The sequence below is a fragment of the Onychomys torridus genome, chromosome 3 (genome assembly GCF_903995425.1).
Source record: "Onychomys torridus chromosome 3, mOncTor1.1, whole genome shotgun sequence".
Lineage (NCBI taxonomy): Eukaryota > Metazoa > Chordata > Mammalia > Rodentia > Cricetidae > Onychomys > Onychomys torridus.
The window spans coordinates 59562143-59575661 of NC_050445.1; the positions used below are offsets into that span (position 1 = coordinate 59562143).

A 13519-nucleotide genomic window follows, 5' to 3' on the forward strand; every position below is an offset into this window, starting at 1 on the left:
GTTGTCACTTGTAAATGCCTCTTCATGCATAACTAAAAATCCAGGGTAGATCACACAAATCTAGAAGGCGAGAACAGACTGTTTGGCAGGTCCTTTTAATTGCTAATTCAGTTAAAATTAGTAAAATAATAACAATCCTTCTGTGATGTCTCCAGAGACAACTGGGATCTAGTTGGATGATTAGCTAGAATGGCGGTGGCCTTACCTGCTGTCCACCTCTTCAGAAATTTCTCTGAGGGAAATAAGAGCCAAAGAGATGAATATTCTCATAAATTTCTCTGGGAGAATTGGTCAGCAACTGAGAAATAGTCTTCAGTTCCTTTTTTTAAAAAGCCACATTGGAGCCCTTTGTTACACAGGAATGCATCCTACCACTGGGGGGCAGTCATACACTGAGTATTTAATGAACATGTGGAATGATTTTTGTTGTGTACAGTGTTGGTAGTTCTTTGTTTGGGCCACTGGGTGTGTTTTAGGGTGTGAAAGAAAAAAAATCAGCCAAATCTTAGGCTTGACATAATATTGTGTCAATTTTCTTAGTCATTTCAACTGATCCATTTGTAATTAGAAATATTGCTAAAAGGCTTAGATTCCTTTTGAGGGACATCACTTTGGAATGATGAGCCTCGAACCTTGGCTGGTATGCAGGAGGTTAAGAAGTATGGGATCAGAGGGATGGAAAGAGCTTCTCATGCTCATGACAGTGGTCACCGTTTCTTGACCTAGATATCAGAGCAACATAAGTTCCTCTCGAGGTGAAATTTTCTCTTGGTTTTGTAATTCAGACTCCCTCCCTTGCCATGGGAGGCAGCATCATTTTCTTTCTGGTCTTTTGCACCTCAGCATCTGCCTTCTCAGTGAGACAGGCCACTGTGCCCAGGCAAAGGTGGGATTACAAAGTTTTCCAGAGAGCATGTAGATGTAGTGGATGTCATCTGAAAGAGGAAAATTGGGCTTCATGGTAGAAAATAAATCCAATGTTTATGGTTTGGCAACTAGATGCTGGTGAGCCTGGGCTGTTTTGCAAGTTTTCTGGCTTTGTAATTAGGCTAGTCATTTCTTTTGTCATTAATATTTTATTGGGGGGCTAAAGAGAGTGGGGTGGAATGGGTGCTATAGAAAAGGAAGAATGAAAGAAAAACAAAGTTGCCTCCAGGGCACAGTGTTGACACTTTTACTTATCGTCACCTTCAGGCTTGCCATAATCAACACACACTTTGTCCTTTGTGGATGAGAATGATACCCATGGCAGGTAACTAACCTAAGGTTCAGACAAGGAACTAGAAGGCTGAATCCTTGAAAATATGTAGTTTCCCCACTAGGAGACAAAGAAAAGAAAGTTAATATACCTGAACGTGGCAAAGGCACTTTCATAGTAATACCTTGCCTGGGAGCTGTTCATTCAGGACACAGTTGCCAGGTGCCTCCACTGTGCCAGATAATACAAGTAAGCAGTTCTTCTGGATGGCAGAAGATGTTTATGTGGATTTGTGTTTATTTGGTTTGTTTGGTAGGGAGTGGTTGCTAGCTGTAGAAGGGCGAAACAAAAACCAAATCCTTCGTCATTTGGTTTGAACGTTTCCCATCCCTTAATGTCATCAATCTCTTGATTCTGGAAAGTATGGGTGGTTTGGTTTTTTCTTAATCCTTTGCTGTGCAGTAGTTGCTGAAACTGTGCCTGTCTCCCTAATCCTGTGTGTGCTGGATTCAATTTAATAGCTGGATGTGGTGGACTTGGACTTGGGGAAAAGAATATTTTTTAAGAAAGACTATCTTCAAGAATGTATTTAATTAGACTGGACCTCCATGAGGACGGGACTACATGGGTTCTCTCCAGAGCCTAACTCCAGGGCCATTGCCTGGCCCTGGTTAGCACTTATATGTCAAGTGGCAGTATTCCAGGCATGGTCCCAGGTACCAGAGCCATGTCTCCTTGGCTTACTCAGCATTCCTACTGCATGTTAATGACCTCCAGTGCTTTGGAAATTGATAGATGTGATAGTTCAGATAAGAAGTAGGAGGACCGACATGTGGCTTGCTGCCATCTTTGGGGGACACTCTAAAGTATAAGGTTTTCTGTCCTGCACAGTGTTTGCAAATTAACTATTTAAGCTTTAGACTCTTGGTCCCAGTGGGATTCCACCTTAAACAGAGTCTCTGTTTATCTCTCAGGAGTGTGTTACCTAAGTCCTTGGGGACAGTGTCCCAGATGTGCTCAAAGTGTCTTCAAGGTCCTAGCTCCTCAGTGCTATCACCTCTCCACATTTCAGCTGATAAAGCTTGGACTTGAAGTTTGGTTGAATTCACATATTCTGGGGGAGAAAAAGTTGTCATCTTTACCTCATGGTTATGGCCCCCTATTTGGAATTTTTAGAATGCATTCATTCATTGATTTGCTCATTCAACAAATGATATTGAAGCCCAGTAGCATGCCAGTTAGCACAGAGGAATATAGCATAACACTAAGCCCTGTCTCATGCAATCAGTTGGGCATAAAACAAGTAAATACAGTGCAGTGTGTTGAATGGTTATCTGGGATGGACTGGTACTCAAAAAACAAAACAAAACAAAACTAGACTGGGAATTCCAGATGAAGTAACATCCTCCACCCACAACAAAGGACAGAATGAACAGTATGGTGGTTCATGTTGTCGACTTGACATCTAGTATTGCCTGGGAGCTGGGTCTCTGGACATGCCTGTGAGGGATTATCCTAATTACATTAATTGATGTGGGAAGACCATTTTAACTGTAGACAGTACCATTTCATGGGTTGAGTACCAATCCATTGTTCTCTTCTGACTGTGAAGGTGATTTATCCAGCAACTTCAAACTTCTTCTGCTGGACTTGCTGCCTGAACAATAAGCTAAAACAAACCCTTACCCCATTAGGTTCTTTTTGTCAGAGTGTATTGTCTCAGCAACAGTTTAAAAAAAAAAAAAAAAAAAAAAAAAAAACAGGAAAAATGGGAAGGACCTGAGCGGAGTGGGGAAGAGCAGAGCAGAGTTTCTAGCTGAGGAGTCAACTTGGACAAAGGCCCAAGGTGGAAGCAATATGACATCTTGAACCAGGCCCAAGTGAGGTGAGCTGTAGCAACAGAGGTGCCTAAGCAGTGGGGCAGGAGGGGAGGCAGGACTGGAAAGAAGGGGTGTCTATAAGGGGGAGTGAAGAGTGTTGAGGAGATGGGAGGAGCACAATCTGTGTTCTCAACAGCTCAGTCTGATTTCCTGACAGAACAGGGAGAACAGAAGTACACCACAGATGAAACACGGCATGACTCGGTCACAGAGGGCCGTAGACTAGAGAGAAACACATTGTTCTGACCTCTGGAAGACTCAGTAGAGTCTTCAATTACAAAACTGTTTATTATTTTTGGAAATAAGTAGAATATACATAAACAAATGCCAAATTGGAAGTGAATTTTCACCTCCAACCAAGACTTTTTCTTTCTTTCAGCATTTCCCAAATGTCAGGAAACTTTTCAGACAGTGCAGCCATTTTGAGCAATACAGACATGATGAATGAAAATTTACAATTAAGCAAAGCAAATGATCTGGCATCCTTTGAAGCACAGAGGCTGCGGACAGCTCTGTGCATCAACATTGGGAGACTTAAGTGTTTGTGTGGGGAGCTAAGGAGAGGAAATCTTGATCCTAGCCTTCTGGAAGAACCCTGCTAGTCATCTGCTCCTTGTCAAAATGATTGGGAAGAAGGAGATACCTGGAGAGTGAGGCCACATGGAGCCTGTCTCCAGGCTGAAGTGTAGGAGCTGATGGGTGGATTTGCATGGGTGGGGCTGATTGTGTGTAGTTGGAGGCTCCTCCTGACAGCATGATTCACCCTGGTACCACGAGGTATTTTATGAGCAAAGTTAATGTGTAATATATGTGCCCTTTGAAGGCAGAATAAAAGGGTATAATTTAAAAATAGAAGTCAGCTTCTCTAGCAGATGACATCAGCTGAAGCTGTAAGCCCCAGCAGAGCCTCTGAAGCCTGTACCCTTGAGAGCTCCTGTGGTCAATTAAGTGTCTTGTTTTTCTTGAAAGTCAGAAATGGGATGGAGGGTAATTATTCTAAATGGAAGAAAAGCTGTGTTGGGTGTAAGGCAATAGTTCTGAACCCTCTAAAGAGATAGTATGGGGATGTATACATAGCATTTGTAGGACTCAGCCTTTATAGACAAGGGTACAGGAACCAGTGTTTTAACCAGAGCCATTTACTAAATAGATTAATGAAATCCTGCAACATTTGTCTAGCGTTTCATCACAGTAATTCAAACGGATATCTTAAAGGCATTTCAGGAACTGTAAGTGATATACACTGGGATTCGTAGGCTTGTCTGTCTCTGCAAGAAATACCGCTAGGTTATAGAGCCCAGTTAACCCACTAGTCATGTCATCAAAGGACTTGTTAGAGTAAGGCTCACTAGCAAACATTGGCAGTTTAACTAGGTGGACCCTTATTAGACCCGTCAGCCAGTGGTGGTGACCTTGTGTCCTAGTGGTGAAGGTTTGCGCCTCAGAGATTGGGCAACAGTTAATAAATAGCAATGTTGATAATAGATGGTGTTTTTCCCCTGTGAACAAAGACTTGGGTTAATTAATTTGACAGTTTTATTAATTACTGCTGAAATCATTGGTTCTTGTCAAAGGTCAGGTTCCTTTAGCAATTGAGGGCAGGTCCCGGGGGAGTTGAAGCCTCTTAGTATTACAGGATTGTCACAGACCCCTCTCCCCCGGGGCCTGTGATAGAGACCTTCAGTTTTCGCCTTGCATTTCTGCTCTCTGGATTAAACTGGTTCCTGCTTCAACTTAGTGCCTAACTAGGTCTGGGACCCACCAACAAGCTGGGTTGAGTGAATGGATAGTATTTTCTTTGGTCTGTACAGTAGGCCAATGTTCAGTGTCTAACAGAACTTTAACCCTCCTGGACTTTTCTTAGTTCCGGTATAAAAAGAGGAAGGGACTGGCTCCATTGTCTCTTCCGGCTCTGCTCATTCTAGAGTTCTGTATGTGGGTTGAGCCTTTTATGAGGTGAGGTGAGGTGAGAATCCCCTTTATAAAGTTAATACTCATTTAAATGTATCTGTTTCATACTTCTTCCTGTTCATTGGTTGCTTTTCAGTATGTGCCCGTGTTTGTCTTGCTTTGGACATTTAACTAGTTCACTTGTTAGTTGTGGGCCCCAAGCATTTTGAGTCTTGCTGCCAAATGCCACAGGAAGAGCCTGCATTTTCACATGGCACAACTTGGAAGGGAACTAATAATTATAGCCTTGCTTCCAGCTCTGACTTGATGAGATGAGGCCTCCGGGCCTTTGTGTGTCTTTTATTGATTTTTTTTTTCTACCACTGAACTTGGTAAATACCAAATATCTGCTGGAGGGCTCCGCTAAGACTATTTAGACTAACACCCTAAGAAGAGATAACTCTGGCAGAGCTGGTGGCTGCTCCACTACCGCTGCTCCTGACTAGAACTGGGGAGGAGGGCAGAGCCTCTGCCCTGGGTCAAGCTCCACTCTGCTGCCAGCACTGCCTGCACCATCTGTGGACACTTAGGTCCACGTCTGATTTTGCATTCACTAGACGCAATCACCAGGCTTCCTCCCTCTGTAGCATCATTTTTCTCTAGTTCATTAAGCTCTAAAATCTGTAATCCCATCTGTGAAGAAGTATAGCCACTGGGAAGGGTGGGCACTTAACTTCTGTAGTGTATCTGTCTTGACCTCAAGGACGTTCTCATCCTGCTGAGTCCAATTACCTCTGTTTAATCTTGGATGCTAGAAAAATCAGAATATTTCACTCCTAATTCTTGGTCATCAGAGTCTTTGGTGTACTCATCACATACAGATATTGATATTTTTTCCAAGGGTCAGCAACTTGTAACCACAGCCCAGCCACTTATTGTTGAGGTAACGGTGGGAGGCGGCAGGGACTGGGTGGGGGCAGGTTGTACCTGTGCTCCATGTAGTCCTCATTGTCTACAGCTGATCTCAATACCATGGCAGATTGGAGTGACTACAACACAGGCTGAGGGCCTGCAAAGCCAGTGACACTCACCCCCTACTCCTTTACAGCTCTTGGCAGATGCTTTACAGCCACACTGAGTACATGCCAAGACTAAGAACTTGGTGATGTTAACTGTTTGTGTGGTAAAAACACATACGTTTTTGCGTCTCACCCAGGCCTCTTACCCAGGCCTCTTTGAGCGTTATTCCTTTAGGCAGATACCCAGGGGTTGCTGGCTCATATGGTAGTGCTCATTTCAGTTTTCTTGGGGGGCCTCCTGTGCTGTTCATGGTAAGAAGTTTTGCATTAGGAAGTTGGCTTGCTCTCTGTTGTCTCTTGTGCAATATTAAAATGTCCTTAAAACAATAGTTCGTACAAATGCAGAGGTGTTACATGTGATGCTTTATAGCAGTGCAGCCTTTACCCCTGAACTTTCTAATTCCGTCAGTGGCTGTTGTGTGTTCAAGGGAAACATTGGAGCAGGAGAATAGGTAGGACCAGGGAGATGCTGCTATGTAGCATCCTGCTGCTAGTTCAGACCCTACTCCATTGTTTTTCTTTTCATTTTCTGAGTAGTATTTTAGCTGACATGTATTCATTGTATATGGTACTGAATTTTATAAAGGCATTTTAATATATAGTGTGCTTTGAGCATCTCCTCCCTAAACCCCTTCCCTTTTCTCCCCCTCTCCCCTCCCATTGGTCCCCTTTGTGACCCTGTACAATTTCCCTTCTACTTCTGTGACATATCATGTACCTCCACAATTGTTTGTATGTATACAAATGTAGTATCTAAAAATGAAAGAAAACATGTTTGCCTTTCTGATGCTGTGGGGTTCATTTTTTTTTTTTAAGTCTACATATAACCAAAGTCAATGACACAGGTCCATTTCTGCGTTGGGGACCTTAAGGACATTGAAACATGCAGAGAAAGCTGAAACTGTACAGGAAATAAAAACAACTCATACTTGTCCCTCACTCAAGAACAAAAGAAGGAAAACCACAAAAATATACAATTAAAGTTTTAATTAAACATGCCCACATATAATAGATGCTTATCTCCTCTAAGCAGATGCTTGGAGATTATGTCTCAACAGGTGTTGATGGTGCACACCTTTGATCCCAGCACTTGGGAGGCAGAGGCAGGTGGATCTCTGTGAGTTTGAGGCCAACCTGGTCTACAAATCGAGTTTCAGGACAGGTAGGACTGTTATACAGAGAAATCCTGTCTTGAAAACTTAAAAAGAAAGAAAGAAATCATGCCTCAATCACTAAAATTACTAAGAAGTTTTTCTCCAAGTGCAGACACAGCAACACCATATATGTCTTCTACAGCATTCCAGGAAAGAAACTCTGCCCTCCTGGAAGCGGAAGTGTAGCTCCAAACCTCAGTCTTTCATCTCACCCAGTGTTCATGAAATTGCCTGCTTTGTGACATGATTTCATGGAAGGGAGACATGGATAGTGCCGTGGGAAGCTTGGTGGAAAGAAAACAGAATGAATGTCTTGTTGGATAGGTCTGCCTAGAGATGTAGATTGTGTGGGAATGTAAGCTGGGAAACAGTGGTCATTCATATTACTTCTTTGGCTGAAAAATGCCGGTCTTTGTCATCACATGATAGAGACAATACACTGGGCTTGGCTTTTTATTTAGCAAACATACAGTGCAATCTTTGTGCCTGGCACTATTTCAAGCTATTTGCTCATATAAATGTACTTAATCCTGCTAATAAACAAAGTAAGAGGCTATAGTTATTATCAACATTTTGCGAATGAGGAAACAAGCACACAGAGGAAGGAACCTAGTTAAGGCTATCCAGCTCACCTCAGAACCCAGGCACACTGACCACATTCTGTCCAGCTTACACAGCACCCCTCTCATGATGCTTCATGTTTTCATGGGTGTTCCTTTCACTTTAGAAGTAATCCAGATGTCATCCCATTTTATAGACATAGAAATGCCTAGGTTTCTGGGGTTAAGAACCAGACTATCGTCCCAAACAGTGTTTAGTCTCTTCATTCACAAAACACAATAACAAATAGAAATCCAGGGTACCATGGGTCCTTAGCCACAAATCAGAAGGCTCGTTCCCTCAAGACAGAATGCTGAGCAAAATACTGAGCTCACTAGCCGTGCTAAGCACCCCCTTGCAGCCTGTGGCTCCCCACACTGGATGACAGGATCCCAGGGAGTGATTTACAGGAGGAACTTAGTACACCGCAGTGGAAATGCTTTGTACACAATAACTATTTTGATAGTCACTGTGTTTATAACTGCCTCTCCAAGAGAAAATTTTGACATCCAGTGAAGCATGCTAAATAAACCTCCTATGTAGGAAGGGGTCTGGCTGGAAGGGGCCATAGTCTTGGGTTGTCCCCTCGGCGTGTCCTAGAAGATGGCTGCTTCTTGTTATAGGCTCTCTGATAAGAGTTTCTAGGTATGACACATCACCCCTGCGCCTTCTTTCAGGACTCAGCTTCTTCCAACATAAGGTACAAGGGATTCTTGAAGTGCCTACCCCGAAGTTTTCATCCTGCCTGTCCCCTCGCTGCCTGAGCTGCTGCTGTTCTTGGTCCATTTTATGTAAAAATTGTCCTTTGCTGTAGTGTGAACAGCAACCCGTCTTTGTGTTCTGGGGACTGTTTATTCCTCTTTGCTATAATCTACTTTCAGGTGAATGAAGTCTTTGGAAAAAAAAGTGGCAGTTGAGTATAATTCTGCATTTATAAGTGGACGGGCTCAGAACTTAAAAAATAATGCCTGTGCCTTTCTTCCTTGATATAACTTCACAACTTTTATATTATTTCTGCTTTGAGTTAGATTTCTTGGCAAGAAGCATTTAAATTTAAGCAAACAAATGTTCACGGTATATTTACATCTCTAAAAGTTTTAGGATATTTTTGTACAAATGGAGTAAACATATTTACACACATCCCCGAAATAACAAGGCTGTTTTAAACACATTTCTGTCACATCCTGTTCTGTGTCCCAGGCTGGAGGTTCATTTTCAGCGGCTGGCAGCGATTGGTCACTTGCCATAAGCAGGAGGTCTCCAGCCCCTAATTATTCTACAGCCAAAGGATCTGTTGACTCAGTTCCCTCCTCTCAGCCTCACTGATGTTGCTTGAGCAGAGTCCTCCTCAGCATGGAGATCTGCAATGGACTCCCACCCTCCACAGAAACAATAGTCCTGATGCTGCGCCATAAAACTGAATATGTCATGTTACCGCATAGAAAATTCCTCTGCCTCCCACTCAGCCATCTTGCAAATCCAGACTCTACAGTATATGCTAACTTTCCCAGCTTTCCTCTGGAGCAACATTCCTGCCCCTAGCCTCAGCTACCTGCACATTGACAGGTGTACATGAAATATGAAGCCTTGCTAGAAGGCTTCCCCAAAGTCTTGAGTACCCTGCCTGATACAACCCTTTCTCCCCCACCCAAGACCACCCCCTCATTCCTCTGTTGGGTCTGTAGACTTCTAATACATCATTCAAAGTCACAGTACGCTAAGGAGCCTTTGTTGACTTTATGGTATTCCCATATACACTGCATAGCCTGTTACATCCAATGGGTATTTACCAAATGAGTGGGTTGGTAAATGCATAGGTTTCAGTTTCCTTGAAGGCAGAAGGAGAAGACTGCATATCTTATAACCCCAGTTTTATAATAAACAACTAAAGCATGTTTCTGATATTTGCTTTACTGAATGAAGATTATCCCTACTATTGAGTTAAGATGAAACGTTAATATACAACCAAAGAGTCGTTTACTGGAACAATCTGGAAAGTGTCTACACATAGCAACTCACAAAAATTCCATTATCTAATTTCTGTAAGAACATTTTGGTAGGGGTTGAAAAATAAGTATATTTTATAAAACTCAAAGAGCCAACATATTAAATATTTAAATAGATTTTTAAGGTAAAGGCCAGCTTCCTTTGGAGAAGAATGGCATCTGCGCATAGAATATTTGTCTAATTGAGGGAAAAGCTTTCTGAACTCTCAAGTTTCAGAGTAAGCTCTGGACAAAAGTGAATCAAGTATGTGTTCGTCTGTGAAGATAATTTTCATTTCACCAAATCATCTGGCTCTTCTTCCTAAGACTTCTGTGTATTAGGTAACATCGCAAGCCTAGAGTTTCATAGATGACAGTATGCAAGCCTACAGACTGTACCCAGTTCGAAAATTAGATCGTAGGTAAAAATGTGTCATTTATTGATCCCATTTCATAAAATGGTCATCTCTCAGCCCATCAGCAGCTGGAAGGTTTGGGAGGAATTCATTATTTCTGTGTTTCCATCACATTATGCTTTTGGCTACAGGATCGAGGATGTCTGGTGCTCATGACAACTACCCCCAACCACAGTCTGTTCCATTGGCCTCTGCCTCTTCTGGAAGCTCCTGAAGGAGGTGTCATCTTAGATTATCGGTCACTGGAAAATCACTGTGTTCCAGCAGTGTGATTTTCCCGTTACTGTCTTTGGCCTGCCTAATTTGTCTCCAGGTCCGTCATAGCTATGCATCCCACCACATTGCCCTCTTCTTGGTTACTAGCTCAGATGTCAGCTAGTCCTTTCATTTTCCATGATGAATTAGTTGCAATTTTTACCATCTTCTAGAATTCAGTATAAATGAAGACAGTTGCATCCGAATATGTTAACCTAGCATTTTTATTTTGAAACTGTTATGTTTTAGGGATCTATCACCTACTATTTACTTTTATTTTTTTAATGATGATTTAATTTGATAGATGAAATAGAATGTGGGTTTTATTTAATTTCAAACAGAAACAGTAAATCTACTATGCCCTCAACACCAATAGCTTTACAGAACTATAAGCTGCTTTTATTCAAGTCAAAAAGAATTTTCTCTACATACACTCCTCACAGAACTTCCAGTGACAGGAGAAATAATGGTTTAATGTATGTAGGTTGTCACTCTCAAGTCCAGCTGGGTTTACAAATGACCGCTGAGAGTCACTATTCCAGAAAGAGCTATTTAAAGACAAACAACAACAACACCCCACTATACTCTCCTCTCCGTTAGTTTGTCATAGAGGAGTGATAAACAGTTTTAAATGGTACTTCTTCTAAATGATTGAATTATTATTTGCTAATTCTCAGCAAAGCCTTCCCAGTGAGATTTATGCAAGAAGCGCTGACCCTGAAATGGAGTTATGAAGGTTTTGCAGTTTTCTTTGTCTACCAGTAACATTTGGAATCCCTGTGTGTCTGAAGTCCTGTCTATACACGCTCATTTAATCCGTCAAAAGAACGACTGAAGAGAAAACTGGTATTTTTCTTCCCATAGACTGGGATTTCTTTTAAAAGATGCTGTATGATTGCTTGATCCTTAAAGCAATCTACGTCTAACAGGGAAATGAGAGGGTGGAGGCCAGACTACCCATTAATGTCCTCTTGGTGCCTTTGAGCATAAACTTTTTAGAAGTTCCACGTACAATAAAAATTATCACAACTGTAAAGTTCTGCTTCACGTTCAGCAGTTAGCCCAGACGGATCATAGAAACAAGATGAATGAAAGTCACTGATAGGAGTCCCCAAGTCCAAATGGACTGATGCTGTGTGGTCTGGAACAACTCTAAATGAAGCAAGCCTGTAGTTAGAGTTTTCCTGCCTGGCCCACAGTCAGGACAAATCTCTCTTACCCGCCAGTCTCACAGTCACTCAGACCCAACCAAGAAAGCACACAGAAACTTATATTGTTTATAAACTGTATGGCTGTGGCAGGCTTCTTGTTATCTACTTTTTTTATCTTAAATTAACCCATTTCTGCTAATCTATACTTTGCCACATGGCGTGTGGCTTACCAGTGTCTTTACATGTTGCTTCTCATGGTGGCGGCTGGCGGTGTCTCTCTAGCCTTCTACATCCCAGAATTCTCTTCTCTCTTGTCCCGCCTATACTTCCTGCCTGGCCACTGGCCAATCAGAACTTTATTTACACAGAGCGATATCCACAGCACTTCCCCTTTTCTTTTTTTTTTTTAAGGAAGGTTTTAACTTTTACATAGTACAATTACATATAACAAAACAATTATCTAGCAAGAATTACAGTTACAATATTAAAGAAGATATCCTATCTATCTTATATTTGTGAGTCTAAGGTTTTATATCTAACTTATCTTGTATCATAACTGAGGAAATTATAACTATCTAGTCTTCAACCACATCAAAGACCTCAGAAGGATATACCTGACAACCGGGAGAAGGATGCAAGCAACTTTCGGAAGTCTTGCAGGGTAGACAGAGACAGCTGGCAATCCAAACAGTCACCTAATGTTTCTTTGTAAAGTTGGGGCATTTGTCTTCAGCCCACAGGGATAGAGTCTCTTGGTCACTTCTCTCAGTGTCCTGTAGAATGTCTGGCAGTTTCCTCTGAGAAGCAGGAACCTGAAGGACCATTTTGTCAAGCAAAGTTTAGTGGTCACCTTTCTATAGGTCCTGCATGTCCAGTTGATTGAGCAGTCCAGGCAAGAACAGTTTCTTGCCCAAATGGCTATTTTTGCCAAGGTGAAGATAAACTCCATATGAAGTGTCTTCAATGCCCATCCTCCTCTCTGAAGTAAATTGGCATTGCCAGGAGCAGACATGTCTCACTGTCCAGAAAGTCTAAATTTTAAAAATATTTTAAATGCCATATTTTGAAGGTCTTTGAAGTATTTGAAGATTACCTATCTATCTGAAATATCTCTATGTATACCCAGAAGACTTAACTAACATGGCTATGAGTATGATTATCACAGATGATTAATTATTAATCTATTTTTAATTATCCATTATAATTTTAAATGAGCTATACAAACATAATACCTTAAACAAGAGTAGAAATATATACATAGTATAACAAAATTAACTTTAAGTTTGTATCAATAGACTAAAATCTAAACCAATGTAAAACATTTTAAACAAGTTGTTGTTCTTTAGAAGTAAGTTCCCTAATCTACACTTTCATCCTATTATATCTATATCATATCTCCCTTTCTTCTTTAGAAAGAGATCTCATTATAATCAACCTGCTTTAAATAAAAATATTGGTTTTTCTCTGTCCCACACCAGAGGGCTCTTCTGATTTGGGACACAAGAATCTCTTAACCATTTTTTTTAGCAATATGTCTGGGTTTAGAGAAGGAGTGAGCCAATTCCATCTCCAAAGCCAACTTGATAATTTTGGGAATGTGGGCGTAGTTTCTCTTACTACTTCTTGCTGGAGGGGGGCGCTGTATCTTATGGTGACACAAAGAAAATTTTAGGATTATGGAGTAGTCCATTAGGGTGAACCTCTGAGCCAGTTGCCTTGAAATCATTCTGGATATCAGATCATCTGGACCATGGTGTCATCAGAGACCTTTCAGGTGGTCTTGGCTGATCAAACCTGATGTATCTTAATCTGGAACAAATCCACAGCCTCTGGCTTTCTGTGGAAACAAAAGCAGAGACTCTTTTTCAAAGCAACATATCCTTATATCCAAATTTTGAAGTCAAGGTACCT

General features: G+C 41.5%; 1 protein-coding gene across 4 annotated transcripts in view; it reads left to right on the top strand.

Annotated features, from left to right (window-relative positions):
* Positions 1-13519, top strand: part of Ica1 (islet cell autoantigen 1) — a 118247-nt gene that overhangs the window by 21139 nt on the left and 83589 nt on the right. The gene's annotated exons all lie outside the window — the stretch shown is intronic.